Here is an 11,218-nt window from a genome sequence, read left to right as displayed (position 1 = left end):
GCACAATTGAATATATGAGTGAGGCGGTGAATAATGAGATAATAACTGAATTGCACTGAAAGTCTTCTTACGTTCAGTTCAGTTAGTTCAGTTCAGTCGCTCAGTCGTGTCCGACTCTTTGCAACCCCATGAATCGCAGCATGCCAGGCCTCCCTGCCCATTACCAACTCCCAAAGTTCACTCAGACTCTCGTCCATCGAGTCAGTGATGCCATCCAGCCATCTCATCTTCTGCCGTCCCCTTCTCCTCCTGCCCCCAATCCCTCCCAGCATCAGGTCTTTTCCAATGAGTCAACTCTTCACGTGAGGTGGCCAGAGTACTGGAGTTTCAGCTTTAGCATCATTCCTTCCAAAGAACACCCAGGGCTGATCTCCTTCAGAATGGACTGGTTGGATCTCCTTGCAGCCCAAGGGACTCTCAAGAGTCTTCTCCAACACCACAGTTCAAAAGCATCAATTCTTCGGCGCTCAGCTTTCTCCACAGTCCAACTCTCACATCCATACATGACCACTGGAAAAACCATAGCCTTGACTAGATGGACCTTTGTTGGCAATGTCTCTACTTTTCAATATGCTATCTAGGTTGGTCATAACTTTTCTTCCAAGGAATAAGCACCTTTTAATTTCATGGCTGCAGTCACCATCTGCAGTGATTTTGGAGCACCCAAAAATAAAGTCTGACATTGTTTCCCCATCTATTTGCCATGAAGTGATGGGACAAGATGCCATGATCTTCCTTTTCTGAATGTTGAGTTTTAAGCCAACTTTTTCGCTCTCCTCTTTCACCTTCATTAAGAGGCTTTTTAGTTCCTCTTCACTTTCTGCCATAAGGGTGGTGTCATCTGCATATCTGAGGTTATTGATATTTCTCCCAGCAATCTTGATTCCAGCTTGTGCTTCTTCCAGCCCAGCGTTTCTCATGATGTACTCTGAATAGAAGTTAAATAAGCAGGGTGACAATATACATACAGCCTTGACGTACTCCTTTTCCTCTTTGGAACCAGTCTGTTGTTCCATGTCCAGTTCTAACTGTTGCTTCCTGACCTGTATACAGGTTTCTCAAGAGGTAGGTCAGGTGGTCTGGTATTCCCATCTCTTTTAGAATTGTCCACAGTTTATTGTGATCCATACAGTCAAAGGCTTTGGCATAGTCAATAAAGCAGAAATATATGTTTTTCTGGAACTCTCTTGCTTTTTCCATGATCCAGCGGATGTTGGCAATTTGATCTCTGGTTCCTCTGCCTTTTCTAAAACCAGCTTGAACATCAGGAAGTTCACGGTTCACATATTGCTGAAGCCTGGCTGGGAGAATTTTGAGCATTACTTTACTAGCGTGTGAGATGAGTGCAATTGTGCGGTAGTTGGAACATTCTTTGGCATTGCCTTCCTTTGGGATTGGAATGAAAACTGACCTTTTCCAGTCCTGTGGCCACTGCTGAGTTTTCCAAATTTGCTGGCATATTGAGTGCAGCACTTTCACAGCATCATCTTCCAGGATTTGAAATAGCTCCACTGGAATTCAGTCACCTCCGCTAGCTTTGTTCGTAGTGATGCTTTCTAAGGCCCACTTGACTTCACATTCCAGGATGTCTGGCTCTAGGTGAGTGATCACACCATTGTGATTATCTGGGTCATGAAGATCTTTTTTGTACAGTTCTTCTGTGTATTCTTGCCACTTCTTCTTAATATTTTCTGCTTTCATTAGGTCCATACCATTTCTGTCCTTTATCGAGCCCATCTTTGCATGAAATGTTCCCTTGGTATCTCTAATTTTCTTGAAGAGATCTCTAGTCTTTCCCATTCTGTTGTTTTCCTCTATTTCTTTGCATTGATTGCTGAGGAAGGCCTTCTTATCTCTCCTTGCTATTCTTTGGAACTCTGCATTCAAATGGGAATATCTTTCCTTTTCTCCTTTGCTTTTCGCTTCTCTTCTTTTCACAGCTATTTGTAAGGTCTCCCTCATGTCACAGTCCCTGATGTAAAGTCAAGACTCTTCTGTAAAGCATGCACCTGTGTTCAACATGTGCTGCCTTTAGATGTCTCATTTTCATTTATACAGTCTTTGGAAGGTGGTATGGGGGTTATGTGTGTACAGAACTTATGAAGACAGCCAGGAATGAGAGGATAGAGCACTGAACAGCAAACAGGAGAACTATGTTTGAACCCTGACTTTGCTACCATGTGATCTTGAGCAAGACATTCAATTTATGAGCCTCACCTTTTTCATCTTTGAAATGGGAATGATGATACCTTTGTTTCAGGGTCTTTTAATAATAATCAAATAATGTTCAAATAATCAAATAATAATGTTTCTTTTAATAATAATCAAAAGAGATAAACTAGGTAACAGTGCCTGACATTCCAACTCAGGTTTCTTCCCAGTTTTATATGGTGATATTAATAACATACTAAAACAAGCTTGCTGGGTTTCCTAAAATTTGACCTATAGTGGGACAGGGACACTAAACATACCAGAAGTAGGCAGAGTAAGGACTTCCTGGGAAATATCCAGAATGTCTACAGCTGATAACATCAATTTCTAATGCTGCTCTCTAACACAGCTGCCAGCCTGCTAGAGCTCAGAGTTATTCGTGACTCAGCGCAATGCCTCCAGGCTCTAATTTTCTCAGTACTTGGCAGGCAATAGGAGATCAATAAATGTTTGTTGAATTGATCTCAGTTACAGATCCACTCTTCCACCACACACACAGTTCTCTGTCTCTGTCTCTCTCTCTCTCTCATCCCAGCTTGCCCTCTGTCCCATTCATGCATTCATTCATTCAACTCTCAGATCTTCTGCTAAGATTTGACAGGCACTACTGGAGTGGAAATGACCTTCTCATTCTATTTCCAGTCTCCATCAATCAGTCTGGCTGGCTGTCAATCTTTCTCTTTCTCTTGATATCTTATATTATTGCTGAAACTTTATAAACCCTTTTATCTTTTCCCTCTTTATCTCCATCTGCCCCTTCCCAATCATTACTAACCCACTTCAGTGTTGCTCTGCCCACAAACCCTGAGTCCCTGTTCCCTTATTCCCCATCCAGTCCCTATCTAGTCCTTAGAGACAGCTGCATTCCTGGGGAAATTGGCACAAACATCCCAACAGTAGGCCTGTTGGAAAGGGAGTTATTCCCTATACTGCAGGAAAGGAGTCCCACCTGATATTCTCTATGTGCAAGACAGACTAGGCATGTAGGTGAGATGGGACCTCCCTGGAGCCCTTCCTGAAGGTTACAACCTAAATTTCTAAGATCTCTAGGGAGCTGCCAGGAAGTTCAGAAAGTTCTGTTTTACTCATACTCCTCACTCACTCCCCAGGCATGCCTGCCTGACTTGTAGCTCCCCATCTGGAGTTCCCTGATGTTCCTGGGAAATGCTCAAACTAATCCATTCATAACCTTGCTCAACCAAAATTTTGTAAGCACTTACTTCTCTCAAGATTTTTTTTTCTATGAAATTACTCATTTAATCCTCAAAAAGAAAACCCATGATGAATTAACACTGTCTCCATTTATGAATATTAGGTTGTGGCTCAGTGGTAAAGAATCCACCTGCCAGTGCAGGAGACCCAGGTTCAAGCCCTGAGTCTGGAAGATCCTCTGAAGGAGGAAATGGCAACCCATCCAATATTCTTCCCTGGAAAATCTCATGGACAGAGGGGCCTGGAAGGCCAAAATCCATAGTGTCACAAAAAATCAGACATGACTGAGCGACTGAGCACATATGAACACACACCATTTATGAATGAGGAAACTTAGGCTTAGAGAGATGATATAACCAGCCCAGCGTCCCAGAGCAACTAACTGACAGAGTAGAATCAGAAATTTGAATCTCCTCTTTACTAAATAGCTCTTCCTTTCAACCATCACCCATCAGTGGACACCACAGTATGAGAGTAATACATACATAGTGATGAGTGACTGAAGAAACAATGTCACCATTTATACAGTTTTAGGTCTTGGCATTTATTAATACAATTATCAACCTGACATTTCCTCTTGAATTCCTTGCAAGAATCTCAAACACAAATGTTTCAAATTGAACTTAACATTTCCCTGACTCTTCTATTTCCCTCTGCTCAAACCAGTTCTCTCCTCCCCTGATAATGTCCCCTGTATCAGTTAATGATATCACCATCTATCAAGTTGCCTGAGCCAGAACTATGCCAGGAGGCTTCCTGTGGCCTTCTCTCTCTCTGTCCACCCTCACCCCCATGCTCAATGCAGATGATTTTACTCCCATGATGACTTGCTTAACTCTGACCCTATTTCCACATCCCCACTGCCAGAACTGTAATTCAAAGCTGTACTACTTCTTACGTTCACTTTTACAAAACCCACCACTCACCATTTCTTTCAAGTCTCTTGTACTGGTTCTTCCTCGTCAGTCCAATTGCCTAACATTGGAGCAATTCAGAGTTCAGTCCATAGACCATGTGTCCATCTACATTTCCTCCCTTGTGATATCAGCCAGTCACATCATGTTTAGTATCATCTATGTGCCAACTCCCTAGTTCTTAGCTTCAAAAGAAAATCTCCCCAAAAGTACAGATTAACATTCATACAGATTAATATTCAACTACCCATTGGACATCTACACTTGGATGGCTAATAAACATCTTAAACTTAAAATGCCCTAAACCAAACTCCAGATCTTCCATAATCCAAGATTTTTCATTATCTTAGGCTTCTTCTTCTAGGTAAATGATGATTTTGTTCTTCCTGTTGCTCAGGGCATGCTGATCCCAGAATATAGCAAGCAAACTCTCAACACAGAGTCTTGCTATTTTCTGTATCTGAAATGTTCTTTCACTAAATATATGTGTAATTCATTCCTTCACGTTACCTATATCTTACTCAAATGACACCTTAGCAGGTATGGCTTCCCTGACCAACCTACATAAAATAGCACAACCTGTCCCCATCACTATTTACCCCTTTATTGTGCTTTTTTCTTCAAAACACTTATTATTACCTAATACATTACATACTTAGTGGCTCATTTGTTTATGATCTATCCCAGCCCTCTAGAATGAAATCTCCAAGAGGACAGGGAATTTATTTTGCTCACTACTGTATGCAAAGTACTGGGAAGAGTTCTTGGAACCTAACAAGTACTCAATAAATATTTGCTAAATTAATGAATAAATGACATAAACTAATAGTTATATTAGTAACTATATATACTCTGCATTTTTAGTGCCCAGTCACTTGCTTATCCTGTCCTATCTTCTTGGAATACCTGTGGAAATTTTACTCATTCTTCTAAGTTTCAGCTCAAATGTTGCTTCTTCTATAAAGCTCCATCCAATGCTCCCCTCCTCAGGCAGAAATAATCTTCCCATTAAGTACTTTTGTACTGATCTAACCCTAGCATATAACTCTCTACAGCACTCATCAGTTTCTGTCTTAAGCTGGAGTTAGTTATTACGTACTAGGATGGTCCCATGACAAAACACTGAGCTCCTTAAAGTGTGTTATTCCCCAAAGTGTTTAGGATAGAGCCTGAAACATTGTTAAATTGAATGGAAGGAGGCTGAATGCTTATTATCAAAGTAGACAACTCCAATTAAAGATGATTAGCCTTGAGAATGGCAATGTTACCAGCAACTCAAGTAATGAACTCTAATTGCTCTTCTCAGATGTGGACATTAACTGGTATTCAGCTTTGGGCTGTACCATGTATGGATCTCTTCATTGTTAGCTTTAGCTCTGTGAGTTGATGCCACTGCTTGAGCAGTGCTAGCCTTTCTGTACTCCTTCCTCAAAGCTACAGGCATAAGCACTAGGGAACCCAGAGTGGGGGCCATGCCTTTCCCATTAGGCTTTAGGAGGGAATCGCCCTGGTGTGGTTCAATTCCTTTTTCTTCAGCTGGGGGTTACTTAGAGTGAGTGGACAATGTCTCCCTAGTCAGATAGGGAGCTCTTTCAAGTAAAGAGACCTTTGCTTCTCCAGTGCACTGGGGATGCATCAGAGTAACAAGTTTATCGCAACAGACAAGCCTCTCAGGATGAAGATCGTCCTTCTCCGGTTAAAAATTGAAGTGGTCTTACAGTAAAGAAACTGCATATCCTTTATTGGAATTGAAGTTTTACCATGTCAGGGACCAAAGAGTCTATATAAAATGGTAGAACCATCTCTTGGTGATCCCAACCAGTCTCCTTTTTTTAAATATCATCTATATGCTGAAGACGTCCACATTAGTATCTCCTTCCTAAGGCCATCCCCTAAGCCCTAGACTCCTATTCGCCTGTCTAGTCTCTCTATTTGATTACTAAAGGAGCTTCTAGTTGATATCCCTGCTTCTATTCTTGCCACCCACATAACCATTCCTTCTCAACACAGCAGCGAGTGTAATCTTTTTAAAATATGAGTCAGATTATGCCACTTCTTTATTCAAACTACTTCTTTGGATCTAAGTATTTTTTTATCATGGTAAAATACACATAATATAAAATTTACTGTTAATGACTTTTAGTGCATTCACAATGTTGTGCAATCATTACTAATTTTTTTAATTTTATTTTATTTTTAAACTTTACATAATTGTATTAGTTTTGCCAAATATCAAAATGAATCTGCCACAGATATACATGTGTTCCCCATCCTGAACCCTCCTCCCTCCTCTCTCACCATACCATCCCTCTGGGTCGTCCCAGTGCACTAGCCCCAAGCATCCAGTATCGTGCATCGAACCTGGACTGGCATCTCGTTTCATACATGATATTTTACATGTTTCAATGCCATTCTCCCAAATCTTCCCACCCTCTCCCTCTCCCACAGAGTCCATAAGAATATTCTATACATCAGTGTCTCTTTTGCTGTCTCGTACACAGGGTTATTGTTACCATCTTTCTAAATTCCATATATATGCGTTAGTATACTGTATTGGTTTTTCTTTCTGGCTTACTTCACTCTGTATAATAGGCTCCAGTTTCATCCACCTCATTAGAACTGATTCAAACGTATTCTTTTTAATGGCTGAGTAATACTCCATTGTGTATATGTACCACAGCTTTCTTATCCATTCATCTGCTGATGGACATCTAGGTTGCTTCCATGTCCTGGCTATTATAAACAGTGCTGTGATGAACATTGGGGTACACGTGTCTCTTTCCCTTCTGGTTTCCTCAGTGTGTATGCCCAGCAGTGGGATTGCTGGATCATAAGGCAGTTCTATTTCCAGTTTTTTAAGGAATCTCCACACTGTTCTCCATAGTGGCTGTACTAGTTTGCATTCCCACCAACAGTGTAAGAGGGTTCCTTTTTCTCCACACCCTCTCCAGCATTTATTATTTGTAGACTTTTGGATTGCAGCCATTCTGACTGGTGTGAAATGGTACCTCATAGTGGTTTTGATTTGCATTTCTCTGATAATGAGGGATGTTGAGCATCTTTTCATATGTTTGTTAGCCATCTGTATGTCTTCTTTGGAGAAATGTCTATTTAGTTCTTTGGCCCATTTTTTGATTGGGTCATTTATTTTTCTGGAGTTGAGCTGTAGGAGTTGCTTGTATGTTTTTGAGATTAGTTGTTTGTCAGTTGCTTCATTTGCTATTATTTTCTCCCATTCTGAAGGCTGTCTTTTCACCTTGCTTATAGTTTCCTTTGATGTGCAGAAGCTTTTAAGGTTAATTAGGTCCCATTTGTTTATTTTTGATTTTATTTCCAATATTCTGGGAGGTGGGTCATAGAAGATCCTGCTGTGATGTATGTCAGAGAGTGTTTTGCCTATGTTCTCCTCTAGAAGTTTTATAGTTTCTGATCTTACATTTAGATCTTTAATCCATTTTGAGTTTCTTTTTGTGTATGGTGTTAGAAAGTGTTCTAGTTTCATTCTTTTACAAGTGGTTGACCAGATTTCCCAGCACCACTTGTTAAAGAGATTGTCTTTAAACCATTGTATATTCTTGCCTCCTTTATCAAAGATAAGGTGTCCATATGTGTGTGGATTTATCTCTGGGCTTTCTATTTTGTTCCATTGATCTATATTTCTGTCTTTGTGCCAGTACCATACTGTCTTGATGACTGTGGCTTTGTAGTAGAGCCTGAAGTCAGGTAGATTGATTCCTCCAGTTCCATTCTTTTTTCTCAAGATTGCTTTGGCTATTCAAGGTTTTTTGTATTTCCATACAAATTGTGAAATTATTTGTTCTAGGTCTGTGAAGAATACTGTTGGTAGCTTGATAGGGATTGCATTGAATCTATAAATTGCTTTGGGTAGTATACTCATTTTCACTATATTGATTCTTCCAATCCATGAACATGGTATATTTCTCCATCTATTAGTGTCCTCTTTGATTTCTTTCACCAGTGTTTATAGCTTTCTATATATAGGTCTTTAGTTTCTTTAGGTAGATATATTCTTAAGTATTTTATTCTTTCCGTTGCAATGGTGAAAGGAATTGTTTCCTTAATTTCTCTTTCTGTTTTCTCATTATTAGTGTATAGGAATGCAAGGGATTTCTGTGTGTTGATTTTATATCCTGCAACTTTACTATAGTCATTGATTAGTTCTAGTAATTTTCTGGTGGAGTCTTTAGGGTTTTCTATGTAGAGGATCATGTCATCTGCAAATAGTGAGAGATAAGGGGAAAGTTCATAGCAATACAGGCACACATCAAGAAACAAGAAAAAAGTCAAATAAATAACCTAACTCTACACCTAAAGCAACTAGAAAAGGAAGAAATGAAGAACCCCAGGGTTAGTAGAAGGAAAGAAATCTTAAAAATTAGAGCAGAAATAAATGCAAAAGAAACAAAAAAGAGACCATAGCAAAAATCAACAAAACCAAAAGCTAGTTCTTTGAAAGGATAAATAAAATTGACAAACCATTAGCCAGACTCATCAAGAAACAAAGGGAGAAAAATCAAATCAATAAAATTAGAAACGAAAATGGAGAGATCACAACAGACAACACAGAAATACAAAGGATCATAAGAGACTACTATCAACAATTATATGCCAATAAAATGGACACCGTGGAAGAAATGGACAAATTCTTAGAAAAGTACAACTTTCCAAAACTCGACCAGGAAGAAATAGAAAATCTTAACAGACCCATCACAAGCACGGAAATTGAAACTGTAATCAAAAATCTTCCAGCAAACAAAAGCCCAGGTCCAGACGGCTTCACAGCTGAATTCTACCAAAAATTTAGAGAAGAGCTAACACCTATCCTGCTCAAACTCTTCCAGAAAATTTCAGAGGAAGGTAAACTTCCAAACTCATTCTATGAAGCCACCATCACCCTAATACCTAAACCTGACAAAGATCCCACAAAAAAAGAAAACTATAGGCCAATATCACTGATGAACATAGATGTAAAAATCCTTAACAAAATTCTAGCAATCAGAATCCAACAACACATTAAAAAGATCATACACCATGACCAAGTGGGCTTTATCCCAGGGATGCAAGGATTCTTCAATATTCGCAAATCAATGTAATACACCACATTAACAAATTGAAAAATAAAAACCATATGATTATCTCAATAGATGCAGAGAAAGCCTTTGACAAAATTCAACATCCATTTATGATAAAAACTCTCCAGAAAGCAGGAATAGAAGGAACATACCTCAACATAATAAAGCTATATATGACAAACCCACAGCAAACATTATCCTCAGTGGTGAAAAATTGAAAGCATTTCCTCTAAAGTCAGGAACAAGACAAAGGTGCGCACTTTCACCATTACTATTCAACATAGTTTTGGAAGTTTTGGCCACAACAATCAGAGCAGAAAAAGAAATCAAAGGAATCCAAAATGGAAAAGAAGTAAAACTCCCATTACTAATATTTAGTTGTAGAATTTGATCACCCCTAAAGGAAATCGTACAACCATTAAGCAGTCAATCCCCATTCTGCCCTCTAACCAGCCCTTGGCAACCACAAATCTGCTTTGTGTCTTCATGGATTTGCTTATTTTAAACATTTCATATAAATGGAACCATACAATATGTGGCCTTTTGTGTATGGCTTCTTTCACCTATCATGATGTTGTCAGTGTTCATCCATGTTGTAGCACATATCCATACCACATTCCTATTTACAGCTGAATAATATTCCATTGTCAGACTTTCTTTTTTGGGGCTCCAAAATCACTGCAGATGGTGACTGCAGCCATGAAATTAAAAGATGCTTACTCCTTGGAAGAAAAGTTATGACCAACCTAGATAGCATATTGAAAAGCAGAGACATTACTTTGCCAACAAAGGTCCGTCTAGTCAAGGCTATGGTTTTTCCTGTGGTCATGTATGGATGTGAGAGTTGGACTGTGAAGAAAACTGAGTGCCAAAGAATTGATGCTTTTGAACTGCGGTGTTGGAGAAGACTCTTGAGAGTCCCTTGGACTGCAAGGAGATACAACCAGTCCATTCTGAAGGAGATCAGCCCTGGGTGTTCTTTGGAAGGAATGATGCTAAAGCTGAAACTCCAGTACTTTGGCCACCTCATGCGAAGAGTTGACTCATTGGAAAAGACTCTGATGCTGGGAGGGATTGGGGGCCGGAGGAGAAGGGGACAGCAGAGGATGAGATGGCTGGGTGGCATCACTGACTCGATGGACACGAGTTTGGGTGAACTCCAGGAGTTGGTGATGAACAGGGAGGCCTGACGTGCTGTGATTCATGGGGTCTCAAAGAGTCGGACACGACTGAGTGACTGAACTGAACTGAACTGAGCTGAATATTCCATTGTATGGATATACCATGTTTTGTGTATCCAGTCATCTGTTGTTGGACATTGAGTTGTTTCCATTTTTGGTTATTATCAATAAGGCTTCTATGAATATTCATATACAAGCATCTGTTTACATCTCTGTCTTCAATTCATTGGGGTATATACCTGAAAGAAAAATTGCTGGGTCACATGGAAATTCTATCTTTAACTTCTTAAGAAATCAACAAAGTGTTTTCCACTGTGATAAGATGTAATTTTCACTCAGAATAAAATTCCATACAATAACCTAAAAGGCCCTGTCTGGTCTTGTCCATGATCTACTAACTCTCTGACCTTAGTCTCTCTGCTTTAGCCATCCTGACTTTTCTTGTTGTTCCTCAAACTCACCAGGCACACCCCTATCTCAAAGTCTTCATACTTGCTGTCCCCTCTGCCTGGAACACTTCCCCAGATATCTCTGTGTGATACTCCTTCACTTCCTCTTGATTTTTTGTTCAAATTTCGCCTTACTTATCTAGGTGAAATCGCAAACC

Source organism: Bos javanicus, chromosome X (genome assembly GCF_032452875.1).
Source record: "Bos javanicus breed banteng chromosome X, ARS-OSU_banteng_1.0, whole genome shotgun sequence".
NCBI classification, from domain to species: domain Eukaryota; kingdom Metazoa; phylum Chordata; class Mammalia; order Artiodactyla; family Bovidae; genus Bos; species Bos javanicus.
This window is presented reverse-complemented; position numbering follows the sequence as displayed.